The sequence below is a fragment of the Carassius auratus genome, chromosome 34 (assembly GCF_003368295.1).
Source record: "Carassius auratus strain Wakin chromosome 34, ASM336829v1, whole genome shotgun sequence".
NCBI classification, from domain to species: Eukaryota; Metazoa; Chordata; class Actinopteri; order Cypriniformes; family Cyprinidae; genus Carassius; species Carassius auratus.
In genome coordinates, this window is record NC_039276.1 from 5,547,392 (window position 1) to 5,574,358 (window position 26,967).

General features: G+C 35.6%; 1 protein-coding gene across 6 annotated transcripts in view; it reads right to left on the reverse strand.

Annotated features, from left to right (window-relative positions):
• The window catches only part of LOC113053701 (PTB domain-containing engulfment adapter protein 1), a 47,801-nt gene extending 24,669 nt beyond the window's left edge, over nucleotides 1-23,132 (reverse strand). For 3 of the 6 annotated variants that reach the window (XM_026218962.1, XM_026218970.1, XM_026218966.1), the window contains exon 1: nucleotides 22,990-23,132. The gene's annotated coding sequence lies outside the window, so the exon portion shown is untranslated. The other 3 variants (XM_026218969.1, XM_026218964.1, XM_026218965.1) reach the window with 3 other exon arrangements.
• Nucleotides 23,133-26,967: the final 3,835 nt, after the last annotated feature.

The window sequence follows — 26,967 nt, forward strand, 5'->3', positions numbered from 1 at the left end:
TCCATTACAGTAGCATTCCTGTATGTGATCCAGTGCCGTCTAAGGGCCCTAAGATCATGGGCATCTAGTATGGTAATCCGGCCTTGACCCTTATGCACAGAGATTGTTCCAGATTCTCTGAATCTTTGGGTGATATTATGCACTGTAGATGATAACTTCAAACTCTTTTCAATTTTTCCACTGAGAAACTATTTTTCACCGCAGCATTGGGGGAATTGGTGATCCTCTGCCCATCTTGACTTCTGAGAGACACTGCCACTCTGAGAGGCTCTTTTTTTACCCAGTCACGTTGCCAATTGACCTAATAATTTGCAAATTGCTCCTCCAGCTGTTCCTTATATGTACATTAAATTTTTCCGGCCTCTTATTGCTACCTGTCTCAATTTTTTTGGAATTAGTAGCTCTCATGAAATCCAAAATGAGCCAATATTTGGCAATACATTTCAAATGTCCCACTTTAAACATTTGAAAGACACTGATGCGGGGCGCTGAGAACCAGCACGGGAAAGCATAGCTGCCACCACTGCATCCAAATCAGGCTTTGCCACCGTCCCGGAGAGCGTCAGCGCGACCAAATCTTTATCCGACTACTCTCCCTCCGATGCTGAGATCAACATCTGGTCAGGGGGAGGACCACTGGATACTGCTGGTACGCTCTTTGAAGAGGGCCCAGCACGTTTAGTGGGTTGCTCCCCTCGACCAAGAGGAGTGATGGTCCCGAGAGGGTTGGTTCCCTGCGAGGTTTGCCACCACTGTAATCCTCAAAAAACACATGCTACTGCCGGAAGTGGTTCTTGTCTGTCTGCCGCCAGAACGAGCCCTCAGATCGCGGCAGCAGCAACGGGGTAGTAGGCTCCCTGAAGGTAGAAGAGCCTGGTTCACAGCTCCGAAATGGTCATCTTCCCGCAGTATGAACATGACTCATTCACAAAAAGCCACCTCAGCGTGCTCGATGCCCAGACACACGGAGGCAATGATCGGGACCATCACCCGTTTCCAGGTAACGACCGCACCCAGAAACGCACGGGTGAAACGGCATCCTTATAAAGACGATCAGTCCTCTTTACAAAGACACACCCGTGAAGCTCATTTAGAAAAATTTGCTCTTTAAGAATTTATATTTTAGTGCTGCGGCACACAGGGGGTAGTGCAGCCTGAAGTGCGCAACCCACTCGACACATGAACGGCCACCACTGAAGTGCCGTCTCGCTAACACACAAAGCTTCCGAGAGCGTGCTGAACTCGTAGTTCACCGCAGACACAGTTGAGCAGAACGATACTAACGCTCGGCTCCGAAGCGAAAAGCTGGTATGCATTGCACCTGCTGCCTTCTTATACTCACGCTGTGATCAGTGGCAGCTGGATGCAATAATTGCATGCCAATTTGCATTGGCTCATTTGGTTTACAATCGAAGTAGATTGGTCTATCGAATTGATATCCCAATTTCAAAATTATCAATCCTTCACTTAAATATTTAGAAGCAATGTGAAGCTAAATATATTTATCCCTATGTGCATTAAACCTTATAACACAAAGCAGAGAAATCGGGTCTCATCTAAGCAAGATTATAATCATCTGTATGTCAACAAATAATTTGTTTGATATAAAAAAGCATGATTACAAACCATGGGAGGTAAAGATGCTGTGTGACTTCCACAAGCTACAGTCAAAAAGTACATTACCAAAAGAACACAAAAGATTTCATCAGCTAATTAAGCATGAGATATGATTTTATGGTCTTGAGAGCAAGGCAGGCACCTCTTCTAAGAAAAAAAATCCATATAAATGTTTTTCCCGCAAGTGATTCAACTCTCTGTAGCCTTAGTCAGTAACAAATGCCACATTAGGCTACTCCAAAACTCACTGTATGCAAACAGGAAATGGGATTTGCTGATGATGATTCTGTTTAAACACTTGAAGTTAGTCAACATTCATATGTAGACTGCATTTGAATGAAAGAAGCCGGAACATTTTTTTTTGTTTTCCACACACTTAAATCCTTTGAACATTTTCCAAGACTTTCACCAATTCAATTTCTTTGTACATTTAGGTATAAAAATTCTCCCTAGACGTAAAGCCAATTACAGTAAACCTAGTCTTAAATTTAGCATTCACCCCAAACATTAAGTTAAAAAACACTGTGTACATGCTGTGAGAAACCAGAGGAATGTGAAAAGGCCAATTTGACCTCCTGCCCACAGAAACCCAACGTTCCCCCCACATCTGGTGAAACCATACACATACACCTCAAATGTAGAAAAATTTCCAGGCAAGGGGCAGAACATTTTGGAGACCGGAAACCAGATGGACCTCAGCAGTATCAAATACAATATAAGTTACCTGAGACTTAACCTTAAGTTATTCTACTTCAAAAAGATACCAGCAGAGAATCAGCATTTTTTTGTGAAGATTACTGTTAAGGTCAACCAGAGTCCTAAATATAAAATATGTCAAGGAAAGTCAAGGAGTTGCAAAAACCGAAGTTGCAAAAACCGAAAGGAGTGAATGCTGAGAGTATGAATCAGGCACAGGCCCTCATTATGACCCAGGTGCTGTCCTGAGTAATGTTCCAGAGAGAGTGATCTTTCTGCTGCCATCAGCAAAAAGACCCACAAGACATGACAAGCATTTTGTCTTCATTTGCTTCCCATGAAGTAGTTTGAAGGCTGTGCAAACAGAACGTTCAAGAGCCTTTTTAATGCTACTTGAATTTGTCAACACATCAAAATGTCTATGCTTATGGAGGGGAGGGAAATGTGAGTGACATTTAGGACAGTAGGAAATTGTCCTTCAGCCCTTGTCAATGGACAAGACTTCTTGCAAACACTGAAAGGAAACTAACGGATTCAGTGAATGATGGACCTTTTACCCTAAAATTGCTCCAAGCCACATGTTCACCACTGATTCAAGGGCAATGTCCATTGGCAGATAAGAGCCTCAAAATCAGCCACATAATGAATTTTGGGAACTGTTGGATACAAGTGTCCAAGAAATAGACACAATGTTTCCATCTATTAAACTAGTTACAAATGGTACGGAGGTCAGCAGAGCCAAACAACGATCCCCCACTGAGCAACCTTAGGGAGCACAAAACAGACGTTTCTGACTGTAAAAAGTTTCAAAGATTTAGCCTGAGAAGGAGACAAATCAGTCTGAACCTTAATAATCCAAAAACAATTGCCCTACTCCATTATTTTTATTTTAAAGCAAAAGCTATAAGTCTAGAGTGCTGAGAAAGAGGGAGGATAGAAACAGAGGTAGGGGCTACATTACTGCCTGACCCAGTTAGAATAATTGATTTCATGTGTCAACTGAGTCAAGTTAAGTTGAGCAGTAATTCCAAGGAAAAAGAATGGAATTTATCAGGCTTCAACCTTGAACTGCAGACAGGGAATCCTTTGGATGAAAATTCCACATGTAAAAAGACAACGGGCATTAATATTATTGATTCCACTGTACTTAAATCTCAGTAATTCAACTAGGTGAGTTTATTAAAACCTGCATGAAAAACGGAATTCTTTCAGTATAAATACATTGTATAGCATAATTAACACCACAATTAACCTCCCTCCATTCCTTTTGATGTGGGCAGAACATTATCAAACTAGAAAATAGGTCTATTGTTGATCATAAACTTAAATTAGAGCCATTTCTCACATTTAGTGGACTGGTGACCTAATATATTAACTTGTGCAAACTGATCACTCAAACGTGTACAGCTATATTATTTGCTGGTCTACATGCTCACCACCCATGTATACATTTTCTTAGCTTAGATGTTTGTGCTGTCAAAGGAATCTGGCGAAAATAATAATAATTATAATAATAATAATAAAACAACCCTTCAACACTGTAGCCATAGGTCCTTTATCTTGTCTACAGAGTGTCACAGAATATATGGAGAAAAAAAATAACTGACATCTTTTCTATGGCAGTAGTGTGACCCCCTTATATCAGCCTTGTGATATTAAAGCTCTCTCACACACACACACACACACACACACACACACATACATATATATATATATATATATATATATATATATATATATATATATATATATATATATATATATATATATATATATATATATATATATATATATAGGGAAGATGGAGATTAAAATGACCATATTACGTAAAGCAGTCTTTACACAAACTCATAACTATATCCATGCATGAAAGTAATCCTATTGTCAAAGGAAAAAACCTGGAATATATTGCAATATAAAAGCCCTTTGATGTACTTTCTGCTAGGGGCTCTTTTATAATACTTATTTTCTAATGTGATGAATTGCTCAAATACCATGTAATATCTCACAAACTGAATACCAATTTAGTAAGAAAAGCTTTATTTCTTTGAGGAAATTAATATTTCTGATTAAATTTAAATTAATTAGAGTGGTAATTAGATTAATTATAAACTATGCCTAGTGGAAAATAATTACATACTTGAGAAACTTCTGTTGGAGGTTTTAAGTGTGTATACACTGTGCACTTATACTGGAAGTCAGTGCTGAGCTGGTAACTGAAAGCTTGTAGAGTCAAACCCCAAAAAGGGATGATCAATAAACTATCTCCACTGTGCCCTTGAGAAAGACACTTAACCCAAGGCTGTCGTCTATGTACTGCAAGACACTTTGGATAAAAGTGCCAACTGCCAACTAAATGAAAAAGTAGTAAACAGCAGTAACAGCAGTCAGAAAGAGCAGAACTGACATTATTTCCCGTATAACTTTGATTTGTATTGATGAAATTACTGTTTACAACACACTCTCGAGAGCGACACTTTTACACCCCAGAAAAAAAAGAAGCTGTTTTAGATTCGCGCTCAATTTACATTGAGATGAAAAATAACAAAATGTTGTGTGTGGTGGGCTGAAACACCATTTCCAAAAGATTTGGGGATTTTAGCTTCTTAAGATTAAGATCACGATTGAGAGATGCAGGTTAAAGCCTCAACCATAAACAACACTGAAGACGGGCACGCTTTTGATCATAATGCATTCTTCAAAATGTTCAGGCAAAAACTTTAAAGACAGACGAGGACACACTGCATGAAACTGAAATCAATACATGAAATGAGACTGAGAAATGAAAGACAAAGAGACTGAGATAGACAGAAATAATGGAAACTCTGTAGTGTCTAAAGAGCTTGATGGCACAATAATTGCTTGTGTATTCTGAATTATATATTTATATATATGTTTGTCTGCCTCTGTGTGTTGTATTTTCTGATATAGTAAATTTGATCAGTAGCTGGTACAGCATTGCTCTTGCATATTTATTAGATTACAATCACAATGGAACGATGTTTCAGGATCCAAAACTGGTGGGGAACACTGCACTTTATTTTAATATAAAATATACATAAAATATAGATTTTGACGTTTGCTTCACATAGCCAACTGGCTTTTCTGACATGATAAATCAGTGCATTTGTGAAAAGTAACACTCGGCTATGATTCCCGTGATAAACAATTCATGATAAAACAGTTGAAAGGCTTGTAGAAGTAAGCCAAAACTGCACGGTTGAATCGACAAATACATTTTTATCTCAAGTTTTTTTTTTGTTATCATTATTGGATAGGGTTTTAATTTATTGTCAAATTACAGAGCTTTTTTTTTATTTTAGCGACATTTACCAGACATATCCTTTTTGAGCTGCTGCATTATGTACAAACTGTAAAAGCGATGTAATAAAATTTTGTAGAAATGTCACCACAGGCACAATTTTACAATGAGCCTGGATTGCAATATACCAAAACAAAACAACAAATATGGGAATAACACATTCTATGTTACTATACTAGCAAGGTTATATGACCATAATAATTATCATAAATCCCACCCTTTTATCCCAAACAGCCGCAGAGCTCTGACAGATGAAGAGGAGAGTAATGAGGCACATTGCCCTGGTTGGCAACAAGGGAAAAGAAGACCACAGATTATGAAGTACAAGATTAAACCAGGCTGCCAAGATGTCTTACAGCTGCTCGCAGCTCATAGCCTCCACAGGAGCTGCAGAAAACAAGGTCAAAACATGAACAAATGAAGGCTGTTCAAAAAGGTAGGCAGCATATTCTGCTAAGGTTTCTTCTGTAGGCCAGCAGCTCATATCCTTGGCAGATAAGGCAAACTCATAATGCACTGTAACAAGAAAAATGCATTTTTTATGTAAATTATGGTGACAGTTAATATAATTCAGTTGCATACATAATTCACTCAACAACAACAACAAAAAATGCTCCAACTAATTAAAGTTTTACATCCTTTCATTCTCAGACACTCATTAATGTTAGCCAGCTAAGAAGAAGCAGATTTTCCCTGAAAAAAAGAGAACGTAGCTTTAGAAGTAAAATCTAATAACAGTTTTTAAAACACATATGAACCTATAAAAAAATCAACACATTGATATGTACAGTGGGTATATAAAAGAATCACCCCATTTTAAAAATAATCACATTTTGTTGCTTTGCAACCTGAAATGAAGATTCACAAATGGTCACTCACAATCAAATTTAACTGCACTGAGTGTGAATATTGCAAAGTCTAGATGTGCAAAGTCAGTAAAGACAGAGAAATATCCCAACAGACTTAAGGCTGTAATTAAAGCAAAAGGTGGTTTAACAAAATACTGATACGAAAGTGTGGTATTTTTTTCCAAATCAGTGATCATGTTTTTTTGTTTGTTTTTTTCAGACATGCTGATATTATATATTTCACTTGGATGTTATAAATACAGTAAATACAGCTGGATAAAAAACAACAACAACAAAAACAAAAAAACACTGTGTTTGTCTTTTAAGCTGCAAAGCAACAAAATGTGATTATTTTAAATCAGGGTGATTCTTTTCATGAAAATGTAAACAAGAACAGGCTATTTAGAAAGTTGGTACACAAACTAATTTTAGATGTAAGTGAATTAGAAAAACTAATTTTGGAAGCATGAAATCCAGGAAAAATTCTATCACACCATTAGGCTGAATAACAGGGTTTATCTGAGAACAGCATTGACTGAATTATATTTGGGCTTATTGTGCACCACTGGGAATAGAGGCATTTATCACATAATTGTACCATAGAATGAGTCAAAACTATTGACCTGAATCTCTCAACCCTCAAGCTTTGACTTTATCAGAACATGACAGTAAACGAAGAGAAAAAAACTGAACTGAACTGAACTGCACCAAATAAAAATAAAAAATAAAATAAAATAAAATTATTGAAACGACTTCATAACCATATCTTTCAACCATCACAGAATCATATGATACATTAAAGCTGAGAAAACTCATACAATTTTCTGTGATTACTGTGGACTTTCTTTTTTTCTTTTTTTTTTTTTACATGAAAAGAAAAGAAATTCCACACAATGTTTTTCCCCAGTTCCTGTGGCTAGTGTCATTTGCTCACACTGACTGCACACTCCTTATCCAGCACAAAAATATAACAGCAGTCTGTAAAAGCAACTGGCTCCTAGCAAACTGGTTGATCCTGCCAGCTACATATGCTTGTATCAAAACTTAAATCATGTGGGTCTCAGTTCATAAGTTCACATGGTCAATACAGTTAACTAATCTGTGACTAAAGCTACATTTTTTATCCATTTACAGTCCAATTAAAATTTGTGATGCCTATAAATTTAAACAGCTTTTCAGAGTACAAAAATGCAAGACGGAAAATATGTTTAAAAAACCTGCTATTCATCTCTCCAACTATACATATATACTTTTTGATTGTTGATACTACCTGTAATTAATTCAGCCCTCTACAGTGCGAGTAAATCACTTGCATATGTGACTAAATCTTCAGTCTGAGCAACTAAATGATGTCTAACATCACCCATGTTGTAATTATTCTCATTTCGAGATGACAACACGTGACGTTCTATTTGGAGCTGTTCACACCCTTGGACTCGGAACTAGCCTTCATATGGCGTGAATGCACCTCAAATTCCTTGATTTTACTCTCCAGTGTGTGAGTTGGAGGGTAAGTATAAGTTTAGTGCAGATATATGTATATAGGGGTCATATGATGCGATTTCAATATTTTCTTTCTCTTTGGAGTGTTACAAGCTGTTTGTGCAAAGTTGCAAAAACTAAAGTCTCAAACTCAAAGAGATATTCTTCATAAAAGTTAAGACTCATCCACGCCTTCCTAAAACACCTTCTTTGAACACAGCCACACACATGTCTACCTCACTGGGTGGGAAGAGTTGCATAACACAGCATAAATGTTTACTCTGAAACAAATCAGGCGTAACTTTGTTTCTCGCTGTAGTATTGTTGCAGCCGCCACCCTGACAGACACTGGGTTTTGTTGTGAAAATTAAACTACTTAGTTTGGCCTTCCAAGAGAGGACACAACTAGAAATCAGTGTTTAATTTGTATTTACAACACTGTTCCATATCAGTTCAAACCAAATATTCAGATGTGGGCAGCGCATTTTATGGAGGACCGTTGAACCTGGGAAAGTAGCATACAATGCCATCTACACACAAAGGCTGTTTCTATAAAGTGGGGCAATTCCAATGTACACTTGAGAACATTGTGACAATGTACACTTCATAATCCCATATAGGCTATTTACATAAATTAAACCGTATTATTGAGTAATAATCTTACAAATCAGAAACAGCCCAGCAAATAAAATTAATTAAATATCACTCACCACTAAAATGGCTTCTTCTTCAAAGAGAATTCTTCAATTAAATCCTTATTTGTCATACAAAAATGTCATGGAATTGTGACATCACATATGTCTAATAATTTAGGAGGCATATATTGTTAAGTTACATATTCAATATGGCATAACATATGAAAGCACAACTGAACGTCTATGAAACGTCAATCAATAAAGCATTTCTAAACAATGGAACTTAAACATTTTAACTGAAATTTTATTGTAACCATGTAGGCTAGTCTTTGAACGCATAAAATTTTTATATTTTCTATCTGCAGGGCTTGAAAAATAACTAGCCCAACGTCCCAGGGCTATTGTGTTTCCAACTGGTCAACCAAAATGTATTACCTCTCTGCCCAACAGGCTATCTAATGCAGATCTTCTGCGGGTTCTTAAAACTACTAAAATGAGTATCAACCTAAAGGCCATGAAAAGATTTAAATATGTTAAATAGTATAAGAAATGTCTTAAATATAATTTAATATGGGACAATTCTGTATTTTATGGAACAGTTGGCTGGCAGCCCTGAGAATTGTCTCGGGGGCCCCCTAGCGTTCGGGGCCTGGGCTGCAGCCCATGTTGCCCATTAGTGTATAACGCAGCCCTGAATGCATACATTTTTATGTTTGTTAACCTTAAACCACTTAAACAAATTGCATTACACCTAATACATGAAATAAATGTTCTTTTTAACGTCATATGACCCCTCAAACTCTCCAAACACTCTGACTGAAAGCTTCAGTTTCACTCTTCGTCAAGCGATATGTGCTATTTTTCAATTCATGTCAGTGGATACGCAGCGTACCTGTATTTAAGGCTTCAAAATTGTAATATTGCATAGAGAATGTTGGAATAAGACAGGAAAAACAGCTCATAAAAATAAAGATCTCAACCATAAAGCCAATTTTCCAAGCTCCCTCAGCACAATCCTCAAATGCAATAGAAAAAAAAAATCCCTTTCTGTGGTTATAAAATTAAACGTATGATCCAACAGTACATGCAGTATATACGTGTCAAATCAAATTACTGAAATATAAATCCAAATGCACAGCAATGTATGTGCACCCTGCCCATCTGTCTTCACAAAGGGCAACAAAGGTAAAACAAAATGTCCTGGCTCACAGAACAAAAGAAGAAAAAGCAAGCCAGGCCATCTAGAGGGAGCATGGGGCCAGACGCAAGATGAAAGGCTAGAAGCATAAAGCAGCAGTGGGTGGTGATGGGTTTCTTTATCTTGACTCTGCAATAAAGACCTAGCAATGCCATAAGTGATCTGCTTTTCAGACAGAATACTAGCTGTGGAAATGGTGGTAAAAGGCCATGCTGTACTAAACACCCTGGCTTTGAGAAAACTGCCCAGTAACAGGACTGATTACTGTCGGATAGCAAGTGTCAAATGCAAAGGCTCTTGAGGTTCAACTCTATTTTGCTGATGGACTAGAGCATGGAACATCCTAGTAGACAAAATGTGTTTATAGGTCTTGCTGAACGCCCTCTTTTTTCTGTATGTCTATGTGTTTCATGTAAAGATGAAGTGTGTAATTTCTGTGCCACCAATGTCATCAAGCTAAACTGAAAATGTCTAAATTGCTATTGGTCTGACAAACAGACCCTGTACCAAAGCATTGCTGTGTCAGACTGGTCAGAATGTTTGAAAAAAAAAAAGAAAAAAAAAAGCTAAGGTTAGTTTAAGATTTGTTTTATTTTTTATGGTCGCCTCTGCATATTAAGTTGAGTAAGGAGAACGTATTGTAATGTCAAGTATTGTAAATTACACACATCACTTTGAATGATTAAGGACCCCCTGAAGGTGAAGTACCTTTAGGGTAGCTACGGGATTCTTGTCCAATTTCTCGAAGGTCAAACACTAAGGAGGTTATTCATGCAGTGCATAAACACTGTGATTATGCATTACTCAGTTTCCCCCACAGTGTGTATATATCCTAAATTATACCATAGCTCAGAAAAGATCATGTAAAAAAAGCCATCTAACTGAGATACTAGGTTAACAAAACAAGGATTTTGCCATGGTCGCTCTTGTATAAAATTGCCGGAAAATTCCTATGAATGCTATGCCATTCAAAGCTTGTCAAAATATTGCTTTAAAAATTATATGCACACTACCCTTCAAAAAGTTAGGAGTTGGTAAGATTTTTCAATCTCACCAAGGCTGCATATAATTGATCAAAAATACTGCACATTTTGTAGTATTGAGAAATATTTTAGCATTCAAAATAACTGTAAAAAAAAAAAAAAAAAATACTGTTTAAAACAACTGTTTTAAATACTGTTTAGTAATTAAAATAACCTGGTACTAATTTCTTAATATTACCAATGCTCAGAACAGTTACATACAACAGGAGAGTGGTCATACTTGTGCATCAAACTAGACAGAATTCAGTTATTGTTCCATCTCATAAATCACATAAATTAACCTCTTAAAGGAAAACATCACTGTTTTTCCATATTCCACTATTTTCTTCCCTCAACTTAGATGAGTTGATATGTACTTCTCCCGTCTCAGCGAGGGCGCCACCATGCTAGTGTTTAGCTTAGAACCATTCATTCCTTAGGATTCAAACAGGGACAAACTTAGAAGCCACCAAACACTTCAATGTTTTCCCTATTTAAAGACGGTTACATGAGTAGTTACAAAATAAAACATGGCGATTTTCTAAGTGGATAAAAAAGATAACTATAATGTATGGCGGAAGAGCACTTCATAGCACTTTGACCTTGGCACAGTTATATTATCACTCCTGAAAACTCCTCACATTGGTTGTATTGATGGAAGTTAGAGGGAGGGGGGACGGGGAGAGGTACGTATCAACTCGTCTAAGTTGAGGGAAGAACATAGTCGAATATGGAAAAACTGGCATTTTCCTTTAAAGGCAATAGTTCAGACAAAAAAAAAGGGTCTGCAGGCTGAAATCTCATTTAAGTTTATATACCATTAATCTTATCAATATAGTCAATGTCTCAGGTAAGCATCACAAGGATATCCTAAAATGATTAGATTTCAGACACATCACCATGGTCCAGCTCAATCCACATCAATGAATCATGTGGCAACATGAATTTGTCTTGAACTTGTCCAAGACATGGCATTTAATGTAATGCTCTAATCTTTAGATTTTTCCACAATTTAGCATAAAAAAATTATAGTTGAAAAAATGTATATCGGCCAACATTATATTTGTTATGCTAGATATTTAATATTAGATAGGGGTGTGGGATATGACAATTTTTGATCGTGGACCATAAAAACGTAGTAGGCCTATCGTGCTACAGCGCACATTCTATGAGCTGCAGTTCTGGTGCCTCCGTCATATACTGTACAACACCACATGCATTCACGACAGTGTTAACTCCGCAGTCTCATTAAGGTTTAACACTACTTTTGAGTGAGTAAATGGTTGTATAAAAATAAAACACTAGACTTTTTTTTTTTTTTTTTGGTGAATTATTTAAATTTAATAAAACAACAAAACTGCTCTTGACTGAAGAAATGTAATACAGTTACTTTAGGAATCAGTTTATATAGTTTTTTATTTTTACATTTGTTCATTCAATATCTTAAATGCTCCTGCTAAATACACCTATTGTACTTGAAAATAAAGCACTGTTTGTGTTATTTGTATATAATGTGTAGTAAAAAGAACGACAAAGACACACATTACATCTTTGTTATTAAATAATAAGAACAAAGATTTTTATCTTCGCCCTCTTTGGCCTAAATATCTGCCATTACTTTTTTTTGTTACCTTGACATGCTTTGTCTTTACAAAAGGAAAATTAGTTTGGCTGTAATGTTCAGACAACTTGCAAAATAGTTAAACCAACATAACAACATGGGGTGTTGATGGCGCAGTGGATAAGACACACACCTTTGGTGTGAGAGACCTGGGTTCGAATCTACTGTGACACGCAAGACACTTAACTCCTAGTTCACTGGTCTCAAACTCAATTCCTGGAGGGCCACAGGTCTGCACAGTTTAGCTCCAACCCTAATCAAACACAACTGATCCAGCTAATCAAACTCTTCAGGATTACTAGAAACTTCCAAGCAGGTGTGATTTGGAGCTGATTGAAGCTAAACTCTTCAGAGCTGTGGCCCTCCAGGAATTGAGTTGGAGACCACTGTCCTAGTTGCTCCAGAGGCGTGCAACCTCTGACTATATTTGTAAGTCGCTTTGGATAAAAGCGTCAGCTAAATCAATACATACATAACAAAGAATTGTGGTAAAATCGTGAATTGTGATATTTAAAAAAAAAAAAAAAAAAGACGATATAATATTTTTCCCATATTGCCCACCCCTAAGATTAGATATTTATTTTTTACCCTCATTTCTTGGGGAACAAAGTACAAGCAAACAAAAACAACATTTATTGTGATGACATTTTCTATAGCCATTATTTAGATTTAATTTCTTGGTGTATTAAATTTTTTGTTTCTTTTTTTCTGTTTTTGCAGACTCCTCTTCAAGGCACTGAACCCCCAACTGCTCCCCGGGCACTGCAGCATAAATGGCTGCCCACTGCTCCGGGTGTGTGTGTGTTCACTGCTGTGTGTGTGCACTTTGGATGGGTTAAATGCAGAGCACGAATTCTGACTATGGGTCTGTCACGTCACTTTTTCCACTTTTCACTTTCAAAATCTATGGTGACGGTTTAAGGGATACTTCACGCAGAAAATAAACATGTTTTTCTACACTTGAACACATTTATTACTTCTGTGGAACACAAAAGGAGAAATTTCATGCTCTTATCTTTCTATACAACAACAGTCCTTATTTACCATGTCTGTCAATATATAGCAAAATATAAAACTTAGACGTAGTCTATTCAATTTGAGCAACAGTATGTGTGGAAAAACCTGAAATTCTGTCATTATTTTGCTGATAATCTTGCACTCATTTTCGGAGACAGAATCAGTCAGTCAGAACTCATTGCAGTCTGGTTCTCCCACACACACACACAAAAAAAACTAAGCTCAGAAAAACTAAGGAAAAACGAGCTTGTGGCAAAAATGACATTGTTTCTTGCATGTTTCCTGACACTTTCAAAGTGAAATGTCCAGTGAGTTGTGCTTAAAGCACACTAGGTTTCATCCAAAAAGGATGAATGTGAATCTGGCAATGTTTTAATATGGTGGTTATTGTAGCTACATATCACAGCAGTTTGGAAATTAATGTCTGGTGAGTGGTGCTTAAAGGTTAATTCTCTATCGTAAAAAATAAAAGTACACCTACACTAAATGGATAGTGTTAACAAAAGCAAATGTGAGATCAAATGTATTTGCTTTACCCTGCTTTGATCTTTGATCTCTATTATTGTGATGCGTTTCATAGGACTCAAACCATATCACAAGTTCAATGCTGTACCAGGGGAGCTACAGAGCATATAAAAAAAAAGTAATTCCCATGAAACTGGTAATGTGATGCATATGTATTAGTTTACAAATCATGTTCTTTGGTATAAATGTTTTGAGTTCATAATGTAGTGTTTTGCTAGGAACTGTGTAAAAAAAACAAATCTTTTTTAAAAGTTAGTTCACCCAAAAATGAAAATTAGGGTGCGTTTTACTCACCCCTGAGGCATCCTAGGTGTATATGACTTTCTTCTTTCAGACAAATCCAGTCTGAGTTATATAAAAAATGGTCTTTGATCTCTCAGGCTGTTTCATGGCACTCAGCAGGTGTTGCATTGCTTCAGTCCAAAAGATGTGAAATAAAAAGCAGCCTTCCATAAAAAAAAAAAGTGTCTCACATGGCTCCGGGGGGTGAACAAAGGCCTCCTGCAGCGAATCAATGCATTTGTAAAAAAAATATCCATATTCAAAACTTATTAGATTCAAATAATCATTTGAATCTAGCTTGTGCTCACTGTTGTAAATGGAAGCAGTTCAGGGGGAATTATGTATACGCAATTAATTACGATGTCAGCTTTGCGCAAAAAAGAAAACCTGTATAGAAAAAAAGATACAATGATAATCGTTTTATCATCACAGTCCTCTGATAATCGAATCATGAGATGCCTAGAGATTCCAACTTCTAGTGAATCTTTTGTAGTTTTGCAGAAATGTAGGTAGAGTTAATTTTTTTTCAATGATGCACAAAGCTACTTTAAACGTTTTTGCAATATAGCACACAAATTGTGCTACTTGTGCTATTCCCAAGGTAGCTATGACTGTAACTGTATGGAAAAGAGCACTTGTGAAGACACATCAGAATTCTCCCTTCACGTTCAACTGAAAATAACAAAGGCTTTGAACAACATGAGGGTGAATAAACATTGACAGAACTTTTATTTTTAGGGTCCTTTAAGGCAAGGGTCCAAATGCCAAATAGGTACATGCAATGCAAACGCAGACTAAAAGATTACTAGACAAATGTTAAATTCCATTCCAATTATTTGTCAAACTAATGCCTTGGACATAATTTTGAATGTCTCTCTGTACATTGCTTTTCTTGTTAAGGTGGAGCTGGAGCCGCTGCTTACACATTTAATCTGCACTTTCTTAAAAATCCTGTATGAATGTGCAACAACAATAAATTTGCATATTTCTGAACTACTGTTCTAACAATATACATATAATGTATTCTTAACCATAACATTGTTAGTTTCTATTAATATTAACGGCTACAAGCTTAATATAGCTCTGCTTGACACATTTGATATCGGGGGTCCCTGCTCCATGTTACTATAGCCTAAGGGGTCGTTGCCCTGAAAAAAAATGTTGACGATCCCTGCTTTAAGGTATTCATTTTATTATATATACTATAATATATATTCCTTCATTCTAACATGCCACTCCAGGTGCTTGCTTAAGTAAAGAATACCTAAATCCCCGGATGAAGCACACTTCCTGACTGGGATGCACTAAGTGTAAGCCATACCTGTCATTGAAGAACAGTGTCCTTTGGGAGAGATTTTCAATAATCCATCACCTGAGGGTCACACATTGTCCTCACACACCAGTTTGCCCTTTTTTTTATTTTCTCATATGAGTAGCTCCAGCTTCTCAACTGCTTACACTTCCCATGTTGCTCAAGCTTGTACAATAAATACACCCTTTGCAGATTATATTTCACAGATTTCATTTCTTCTCTCTTCAACTTGACCTTAGTCAACTCCACACTTAAAACAGTGTGCCTGCTCATGCAAAATGCTCAATTTTAAAGGGCCTTTTCAAAAACGTACATTGGGAACAACGTGGCAATAAGTGTACATATCTCCAGTGTGAGCAATTTGGAAACAACAGGACTGCAAGCACAAATTAGTTTGCAAATAACTCAGCGGAGCTTTTATAGAAAAGTGTGAAATTAGACATGATAACGGCTACACTGGTTTGGGAATTTATGTGGCACCAAAAAGGCACTCAGATGAAATCACAGTGGCATGTGAATTATCTAGAGTCAGGTTAAGAGTGGTGAAAGGTGACTGGAAATCGCATGTTCATTACAGGTGTTAATACGGCATTGTGTGACATTTTAAGAAGCTTTGACAAGCACTTGCCTTATGAAGAATGTGTCTGGACACAGTAAAAGATGCTGTAAAATTAAATAGCCCAGACTTCGGCCTATGTCTTGAAACAATTACAATCAATAAATAACATAAAAATTGGATGGAGTACGCTGTCTGGCAGCACAACAACTGCTTCTGTATGTGTGCCTATCCCATCATCTCTTTATTGTATTAGGATAGGGAAGGTAAATTGCTTTGTGTTGACGTCTCAAGACAGGGTATCAACAGCTGCATAAAATCAGGGCAAATCCCATCCCAGCACAATTGTCAATTGAGACATGTCTTGTAATGAAGTAAGATACATCTCATTGGGTTTCATGAGAATGATTTTTATGGCTCTAGCTGGGGAAGACCATGGCACATACAGGTGCTTCCCAATAAATTAGAATGTTGTGAAAAAGATCATTTATTTCAGTAATTCAACTCAAATTGTGAAACTCAGGTATTAAATCAATTCAATGCACATATACAGAAGTAGTTTAAGTCTTTGGTTCTTTGGTTTAATTGTGATGATTTGAATATGATGACATGCCAATCAACTAATAAATTCAAAATACCTGCAAAGTTTTCCTGAGCCTGCAAAATTGTCTCTCAGTTTGGTTCACTAAGCTTCACAATAATGAGAAAGACTGCTGATCTGTCAGTTGTCCAGAAGACAATCATTGACACCCTTCTCAAGGAGCCACATTGAGAAGCACCTGTACTGATTAGGGCACCCACATAAATAACTTAACATCAAGTTCATCAAGTTGTTCTTTTTAAACAACTTAGCTTCAGCTGGCTGATAGATTTGAACTCTAATGGGAGATTAAGTAATGAAATGGTATGAGATTGCAAAAAACATGATGCAAAGGTATTACTTAAAAACTGCTTCCAGATACGTTTAATGCAAAATAATAAAGACAGACTGTTAATGACCAACCAATACTAATTTAATTGTATACTTGAAAGAAGGGTTGGGCCGATAGATGATGCCATTGTCCATCGCCGATGGCATCATGAATATTATACATTATACATTGCTTAAAAAACACATCTAAATTAAAACAAGATCAATTTACTTTAGTCAGAAGCAAACTACATGATGGTATATAATTTGTTGTAAAGTTTCATTAAAGTTCAAGCATAAATCTGTGAAAGTAACACAATTTAAAGAGGCAAATCATTTGTTGCTACAAAATATTACATAATTGATTAGTTAAGCAACTTGACATGTATTTTTATTATCTGTCCTAAAATATTCTTTTTCTTTTTGAAGGCCATTTATCTTATGAAAAATATTTAAAAAAAATGGAAAACAAAAATGCTAATTCAGAAAATGATTTTGCAGTACAAGAGCCACTGACTTTTTAAATCATTGCAATAAGGACACTGACAAAATATTGCTGAAAGCTTTGGAAACATGTCATGAAACATCACTCGCCATTTGAACTGGAAATATTTACAAACTAATTTACAATCTAAAGAAAAGAAAAAAACTTTAAACAAACTTTTATTCACAAAAACTGCATCCAAATGACAAGGGAAAAGAAGAGAGGAGAAATTATCTTATTTAAATCTTAAAAGTGTATTATCAAACTAATTTAAAAGTCAGTGTAAACAGTTTTTCAAGGGCCAATAATGAGCTGCAGAATAGACTACCCCATGTAGTCAGCAATCTTAAAGATTCATAAATCCTGAAAATCCAAATAGTGGCTTTACCTAGAAGCAACCAATGTTATAAGATTTATCTAATATAAGCTATGCCTCAAGCCCTCCCAAAGTTGTGCTTGAGAGTCAGACGTATCAACCTAATTAAGATATGACAGATTTATAAGAAAAATGCTGTGTAAAGAGATGTTTGTCACTAGGCATCAGGAATACCATAAAAAACCAAAGGGTCTGTGAAAAAACATCACCTCTGGCATTAGATGATGATTTTTACAATATTCAGCTGGAAATCATAATTTATCATTTTATCATCAGTTCCTTTCTTCTATGGAGCACAGAAGGTGAATTTCTGAAAAATATCCAGGTTGCTCTTTTCTACTGTCAAGGTCCAAAATAACAATGAAAAGCACTATAAACATACAGTAGTCCACACAACTCATGCTCCAAGACTTAAAGCCACACAATACATGGCAAATACATTACATTTATGCATTTAGTAGACGCTTTTATCCAAAGCGACTTACAGTGCATTCAGGCTATATATATATATATATATTTTTTTTTTTTTTACCAGTATGTCAAATACAAAGTTGAGTCAGTTCTTAAAGGGGTCATATGATGCGATTTCAAGTTTTCCTTTCTCTTCGGAGTGTTACAAGCTGTTTGTGAATAGATAAGATCCCTAAAGTTGCAAAGACTAAAGTGTCAAACCCAAAGAGATATTCTTAATCTAAGACTCGTCCACGCCCCTCCTTAAACGTCTTGTCTAAACACGCCCCCACATCTCTAAGTCACTGTGTGGGAAGATTTGCATAACGCCCGCCCAAATCTTCATGCAAAAAAAGATGGCGTAACTTTGATCCATGCTGTAATATTGTTGCTGCCGCTGCCATGTTGCGGAGACGCTGTGTGTTTTGTGTTGAAAGTGAAAATACTTTGTTTGGCCTTCCAAAAAAGGACACAACTAGAAATCAGTGGTCAGGTTGTATTAACAACACTGTTCCAGAACAGTTCAACCCAAATATTCAGATGTGTGCAACGCATTTTATGGAGGACTGTTTCCTGATCCTGGGAGAGTAGATTACAATGCCAGCTGTTCTGACTCAAAGTCTGTAAGTACGTTTACATATGTAAAGGATTTGCCACTGATGATTCAAACGTGAGTTTTGAGCAACGTAGAGTAGCTCTTGTTGTTTGTCGTTTCTCCGATCACAAATGCAGAAATGGGTTTATGTTTACACGGCGTGATGCAACGCAATATTTAAAAAGACAGTATAAGTCACTATAATTCGTAATTATGTCCCCACTGGATGCAACAAATGGCTTGTTTGTAATAGGTTTGATTGTTTTTGTCGCGCTAGTGTTCTGAGACTGGGACAGACATCACAGTATGGTAAGGGGCATAACATTTCCTTCACATGCTTGAGGTATTCAGCCTAATGACAACACACTGGATAGCTGGCCAATCAGAGCACACCTCACTTTTCAGTCTGATGAGCTTTCATAAAGGTGAGGCAAAGAGGAGAAACTATGATATGTTTTTTGAACCTTAAAACGCATTAACACATTTTATTACACCAAATACACAAAATGTTATTTTTTGCAACATCATATGACCCCTTTAAATGTTTCCAAATATCACTGACGTCTAGCTATCCAAAACCACATTATTTTATTTCATTGCTAAAGCTCTCTAATTTCCAAAATGTCACTTCTTGTCTTCCATGAAAAAGAAAATCATACAGATTTTGATTCACATCAGTAAATGATGACAGAAAATATTTTTTAGAAAAAAGTATTTTTTTAAAGCTTAAGTGTTTTTTATTATTATTATTATTATTTCATTTATTGGCATTATCACCAAACAAAAATGCTAAGATAATGATTGTTTTCATGCTACTTATTAAGCCAATGTAAAAAAAAAAAGAAAATGAAAAATACAGAAAACAAATCTAAAATGACAACAATCCCCAATCTTTTTTTTTTTTTTTTTTTTTTTTTTAAGTTTCAGGTTAATTAGGATTATTTAAATCAGTCATGGTAAATTGCACTTAGAAATTCTAATGGTTTTCATCTAATCTGGACTTTAACTACAGATGAAACAATTTTACTTGAATGTATATATATAAAAATAAAGTAAAAAAAAATAATTCCACTCATGACAGAGCCATTATATTCAGATAGTTTACTGTCTGTACAAGTAATGAGGTCACTGGATGCTTGTCTCATCCTTTTCTATGTATGCCCTCATCTGCAGTTTGCTGCTTTCAGAAATACAACTAGAAGATAAAAGATTTCAGAGAATATTTTTTTTTTTTTTCACATTTAGGGACACCAAAAAAGAAAATAAAAACAAAATGGAGCTGATTGTACTGCTAAATCTGCTCTTTGACAACAAGTGCACTGTACATGACCACAAAGAGAACAAGCTTAAATTGAGAAATCAAGATTAGAGTTGTGTTATGAATAGCACTGATCATAAAATACTGAGTACTCTTTATTCAACTATGAATGTTATTCCATAAAGGCCAGAAGAATAGGAGAGCTGAACACCACCCAATTTTTTTTTTTTTTTTTTTTTTTTACGGCAAAAGACTTGGTTTAGAGTTTAAGGTTAGTCGGTAGTGTTTAGAATTAGCTTAAAATAAAAGCAATACAAGTCTATGGCTTGTCCTCATTTAGATAAGCTTGGTTAACGTGTACGTAGCACCACATAACCTTCACTTCTTCAGAGCTATGAAACTTGAAAAAATCAGCAAATCGACGAAAATGAACGGCTTGCACATTTTATAAACTTTCCAGTTCTGAGGACATTTTAAAAACAGTATTTTCAAACATTAAAAAACCTCCCCACTTCCTTCATAAATTGAAGAAAACCATATCTCTTGAATAATGAACTACACTGGACATTTGTAATTAAAAAGAGCTTTGCAGTCACTTCAAATTGATCACACGTCTAATCCAGGTTCATGTATTAATCACGATTCTAAATCCTGTATAAATTGATTAAAGAAGAGAAAGGCGTTTGCTGGTTTTACAACAGCAAAGACAATAATAAAAAACTGGTTTACTCCGCACCTGTGAAAAACATTTTGGATTCATAGCCTCTTTAAGATAGCAATGTGAATGTACAACTACAAATAAACAAGGCTAAACCTAATACCATTGATGCATGGAAATGTGTTCAGATTTTGTTAAAACACCTTTTGCTTTAATTGCAGCCTTTAGCCTGTAGCGATATGTCTCGGTTTCTACTAACTTTGCAATATTTGCCACCCTTCTTTGCATAGAAAACATTTTTCATATATGTTTTAGCACTAGTCAATTTTATCTTTTTCATTTCTGTTTACTAACAATGTGTTAAGTTTTTGCATGCCATTTTCATAATAAGTAGTCTCATTCTCTATCCTAGTAGTTCTCAATTCCAGTCCTCGTGTACCACTGTTCTGCACATTTTGTATGTATTTATCTCTTATAATTTCAGACATTTGTTCTATTCGACCATAAGTGCCTTGTGAAGTGGACATCACAGGATATTCTGCCATGATTCCAGTTCAAAAGAAAGTGTATATGTTCCATTGAAAGGGCATTAAAGTGTGTGAGATGTGAATTTAAATTGTATTTATTTACAGAGAAGTATTATGTCACACTCCACATGTAGGTATAATCTGTGTGTGATGATACGGCAGGCAATGGCACAGTGCAAATGAATGAATGTTCTGAAGAAGTGAACTTCAACAGATTTCCCATGCTTAGGGAGGAGGGAGCACTGAACACTTTGTAGGCAGCCTGTCAATTGGTTCACAGGTTATCTGGTTATCTGAATCAGGTGTGTTAAATAAGAGATACATGCAAAATATGCAGCGGTGGTACACAAGGACAGTTCCAAAGCCTTAGCAGTCATTTAATCAACCACATTGCCCAAAAGCAAATATTACAAAGTCATACACTGGATGTGCAATGGACTGAATGGACATAAATGGACGTCATGAAGAATTCATTCAGTCTCCTTACTGGCAGAATATTTGCTAGCAGAATGGTGGACTTTTTTAGATTTAGAGAATCAGTTTGTCTTTCTCAGAGAGCAAATCTCTAAATCTGACTGGCTCAAACTGAAGTAAAAGGTATTGTCATGCAGATTACAGCTTGGAAATGGTCTCTAGAGGTATCCATGGACATACATCGCCAGTGCTTCCAAGGGGCACTACGTGGCCAAAAAAAAAGGTTTAAATACTGAAAAACAGAAGTAGCGAGAAAGCCTAAAAAATGATTAAGTAATATGATGATATGTATGTATAAAATCCATAACATGATACACACACAGACAGTCAAAAAATAAGATGACAGATATACAGAGATGAAGTAGTTAGACAAATAAACAGAAAGACAAGTATCTACAACACCTATCAGACAAGAAACAAACAGCTAGACAGACGGACGTAAACAGCTTAGACAGCGAAACAGACAAATTAGCATATAGACAAAGACGGACTAATAAACATAGGCTACAGACTTTGAAAGTACAGTGACGAGGAAAACGGTCTTACAAACTCTCTGACAAAATATATTTTCCATCTCAGAATATAAAGAAAAAAAATAAGAATATCACATGTAGAAACTTTTACCCCATTTACCGCACAGATTTGAAACCATTCCAACGCGTCGAAATAATGTAACTAAATAGCATCAATGTGAAAACAAACACTGAACAGTTGTCAGGCGCATCAGTAACATGCATTTTTTTTCGCTAAAAAAGCAAAGCTTAAGGAGATGCAAGATCTATGTCTATCATAAAATAGGCTACCCAAAACTACACCATAAAAGCCCCTTGTCAAATTCAAGCTGCTGTCACTCGTGCATCCATGTTACAGAAGGAACCTGCTCGAGCGCATTCCGTCCTAACAAATTCCGTCCATTTCATTCCTCTAGGATACACCCTTAAACAAACCAATGTTTACATCATGGCTGAAACTACTTCATGTGAATTGCATAATGTAAAATAAAGTTTTATACACGTTCTCTACACGGGCTGACTCACTTTCAAGGACTTCAAGTTCCCTTTTAAAGAGAAGCGATGGACAAACGCAATATACGTTCCAGAAAAGCAAAAGTACGATCCACTCACTGAAAAACAGGAATCCTTCGCGCGTCCTGAGCTGTGCACGCTCACGCTGTCTTTTACACACACTCACACTCTTTCCACACAGACACACGCGTGAGCGCGCGTATACACACACATACACTTCGCTAGAAAGTTGAGTGACGTCAGCCACCGCAGGAGTCTCGCCAACCAGCTGGAGGTTTAAAGGGCCAGAGGAGAGGCGAAGAGCGCTTCACTTTAGATACTGTAGCTCAATATATATATATATATATATATATATATATATATATATATATATATATATATATATATATATATATATATATAAGTATTCTAATTTAAAGCCATTTAAAAATTTGGTATTTAAAAACAACATAAAAAAGAGGTTGAGCCCTTTTGAAAACAACCCCAACTTTCCCCTATATATATTTAACACAGTATTTAGCACATGAGCAGGTCTTTTCATCTGACATTCCAATTTGTTTGTTTTTTTTACATTGAGTTCACATTTCACATTTTTATTGTTGTACTTCTATATCCAAATTATCATTATAAATGTAATAAAAAAAAAAAAAAAACACATGCCTCATGTTTTCTTGATGCTTCAACAGACTGATTACTTTTCATGCATTTCCTTGTGGAACTGAAAATCAATAATATTTTATTCCCTCACTAACAAAAATCTGTTCCTACATTTTGCTAATGTTATCATTATATTATGAACACATCATTTCTGAATAATCTTTGAATGTTCAAACCTATTTTTTTAAATTTTTTATACAGTTTTTGTGCTAACGCTTTAAGAATGTTATTAAAGACCCATTAACTGTGAATGGACATTTTGTGTATGTTACCGTAAAACGTTTTGTTCATAACTTTGAAAGAACCTTGCCAGATTATTAGCCAAAGTTCTGAGAACTTTAACTGATGAAAGTTCTAAACCACCAGGGCCAAGCAAAATGCCAAAATGTAGCATCGTGCAGATTGCAGGAGTTTAAACTAATTAATAGTAGGGGAAATAGATTAATTTTTAAGAGAAGTGGGTAACACTTTAGAATAAGGTTCCATTAGTTAATGTAAGTTAATGTAATAATTAATATGAACAAATAATGAACAATACATTTATTACTATAATTATTAATCTTTGTTAAATGTAAATACAGTTATTCATTGTTAGTTCATTCTAATTCACAGTGCTAATTTTAACAATCAAAACTTTTGATTTGAATAATGCATTGGTAAAGGTTGAAATTCACATTAACTAAGATAAATAAATGCTGTAGAAGGATTGTACTTGCTTAGTTCATGTTAACTAAAATAGTTAACGGAACCTTATTCTAAAGTGTTACCGGAAAGTGCATTAGACACATAACAAGGCTCAATTTTTGTTTAACTTATCCTGTTCATCTTTCTTTCTATCAGTTTTCATGTACTAAATAGTTCAATAGGGATATGATGTGTGCAAGTGATCAGCCTACATTTAGATTATTAGAAAGCCATCAGTGCTATATAAAGCCTGTCATCAACTGTCAATGATAAACTGATGTGTGGCATGCTCAGGTGCATGGTGGGAGAATGAGAATGGCAGCTTAAGCATCACAAAAGGAGCTCTCACAAAGATATCATGCTGATTTTTTGAGCACAGTGCCAGCCAAGTGGTGCATGGAAAAAAGTGTAAGGGAGGTTTTAGACGTTAGTTTTGGCTAGCTATGACTAAACACAAAATGCAGGAGCTGTTAATTTTATTACTATCATTGTAAAATGTACAAGAAAAACACTGTGCTTTAATCACACTGATTACAATATTCTGTGGCCCACCATGAAAACATGAAGCAAAGAGCACCAAAATTTCACTGTAATCACTGTCTTTTCAAATGAAATTTACAATATTGATTGTGAAAACATGAAAGTCTTTCCTTTTTTTGCTTACATTTTTTGAGTTCCCGGAGTACAATCAAGATGAAGCGTGAATCCAATGAAAATGCAGGATTACTTTATTAGAAAAGAGATCTCACTGGCATACATTGCCGTTAAGTAAATGGAAAAAAACATTTTAAGTAATCACTCAAAGTAAAAAAAAAAAAAAATGCAAGAGGGACAAAATGTTGGCCCGACTGACAATGAGATGTTACAACACTGAAATATGAAAAGGAAATTTTAAAAATTAATACATTTGGGCTTTAGAAGGTAACCTCTTGTGTCTTATGTCATACAATTATTTACAAAGGTGGATAATTTAAAAAATATGATTGCTGATTTAACAAATAAACAAAAACATCTACCAAAAACATCTACCATAATAAGTGTCTACCAAATCAGGACTTTGGTAGACACTATAATCTTAAATATTTATAGTGCATTTATCAAAACGATGAACTTGGTATTACAGTGCCATGCTGCTGCCTTGCAGTAATGACAAACAAATTAGAAACTCTAAAATCAAATGCTTTGTGTGTGTGTTTGTATGTATTTCCTTGTTCAGTCTATCTCTCTAATATGGGAGGTATATCGCATAAGGAATGAATCTAAATGTATGTTGTCCATTATTCAGAGTCATGACAATGACTTCTATCACAAGATTGCTGATTTACAGAGATGACATCTAAGAATCTAAAAGCTATCAGACAAGAGACTGTTGCTCCATCGTATTTTACACAACAAGCCTTTTAAAAGATAACGGACTGTCTCTATATGAAACGGCTCATACATAGCCTAGTTATCAGATAGCTGTAAGCTATTAAATGCTTTCATTCAGAGCAGGGATCCACAGGCCATTAGTTAATCCCAAGAACAAAGGCTTTACTGAAAAAATAGGCTGAAATTATAGCATTGTGCACATGTAAATGTGAGGATGTTAATGTAAAGAATGTGTAGGCTTATAGGCCATTCACACAGAATGCATTTATTCTTTGAAGATGCAGCAGTTAAATGGGGAAAAAAGTTCTTGAGATGTGTTTTTAAACTGGGAGTTGCTAAAACAAAAATATGAAGAAAAAAGTTTTATTATTCCATTGGATACTATTTTTAATGATTTATATGGGCATTAATCTTTTCATAATACACTATATTACTTCCACTGGTTATGGGCCGGTCATGGCATTTGAAATAGTGGTGCATTTTATAAGGCTCACTGAATGCTATGATTTATATTTATGCCGCACTGAAACTCAAAGCCGCAGAATATGAAAGGCTTGAAGATCTAAATCTAAATAAGAGAACAGCTTATACAGGCCAGTGGTCCTATGCAATGCAATAATAATTTTCAGTCTCACTACAGTATATCTTTTCATAAACTCACTGAGATATGATGAACACAAAAATTCAAAAGGACAGGTACTCATGGTAATGCAAGCTAAATATGCACATCAAAGAACCCCTTTTCAATTAAGTGGATCTCTTTTGATGTTGAGGGAGTCTTGTTTGATCAGTCATTACACATTACACATAACTTGAATAATTCTGGAAATAGGCAGCAGTTTGTCCACATAACTAAATTAATGATCTTTGAACCCATTGTTTCCAGTTTTGTGAGTATAACAGACACAACAAAGAAATTAGTTGGATACTGATGATTTGAGCAGGACCTGCAGGTGACCCGTTTAGTCCTTACTTTCATATCAATACTCACAGTAATCACTGAACACAATGGACACTGCACTAAGAGTTCAACATTTTTATTTTGTAGGGATATCAGCTAAATTTCTGTAAGTTAGTAAATCAACCCACATTTAATTATGTTAATTCTACTTGAAGGTGCAACATCATTTGATGGGATAAGACTTTCTTGAACTTCTTACACTAAGACACTGGGAGAACTAGAGCTTCTGTTTTAATACTTCATATAAAATCAATAACATGGGGTGAATAAATTTCTCCTTAGAAGAATATGATACGATAATCTAAAAAAATAACCACTTCATATGCTTTTACAGAGAATGGGAGAAAATGCATTGCTGGCTGCCTCATGTCACCTAAAACATATTGTATGTCTGTTTATGCAGA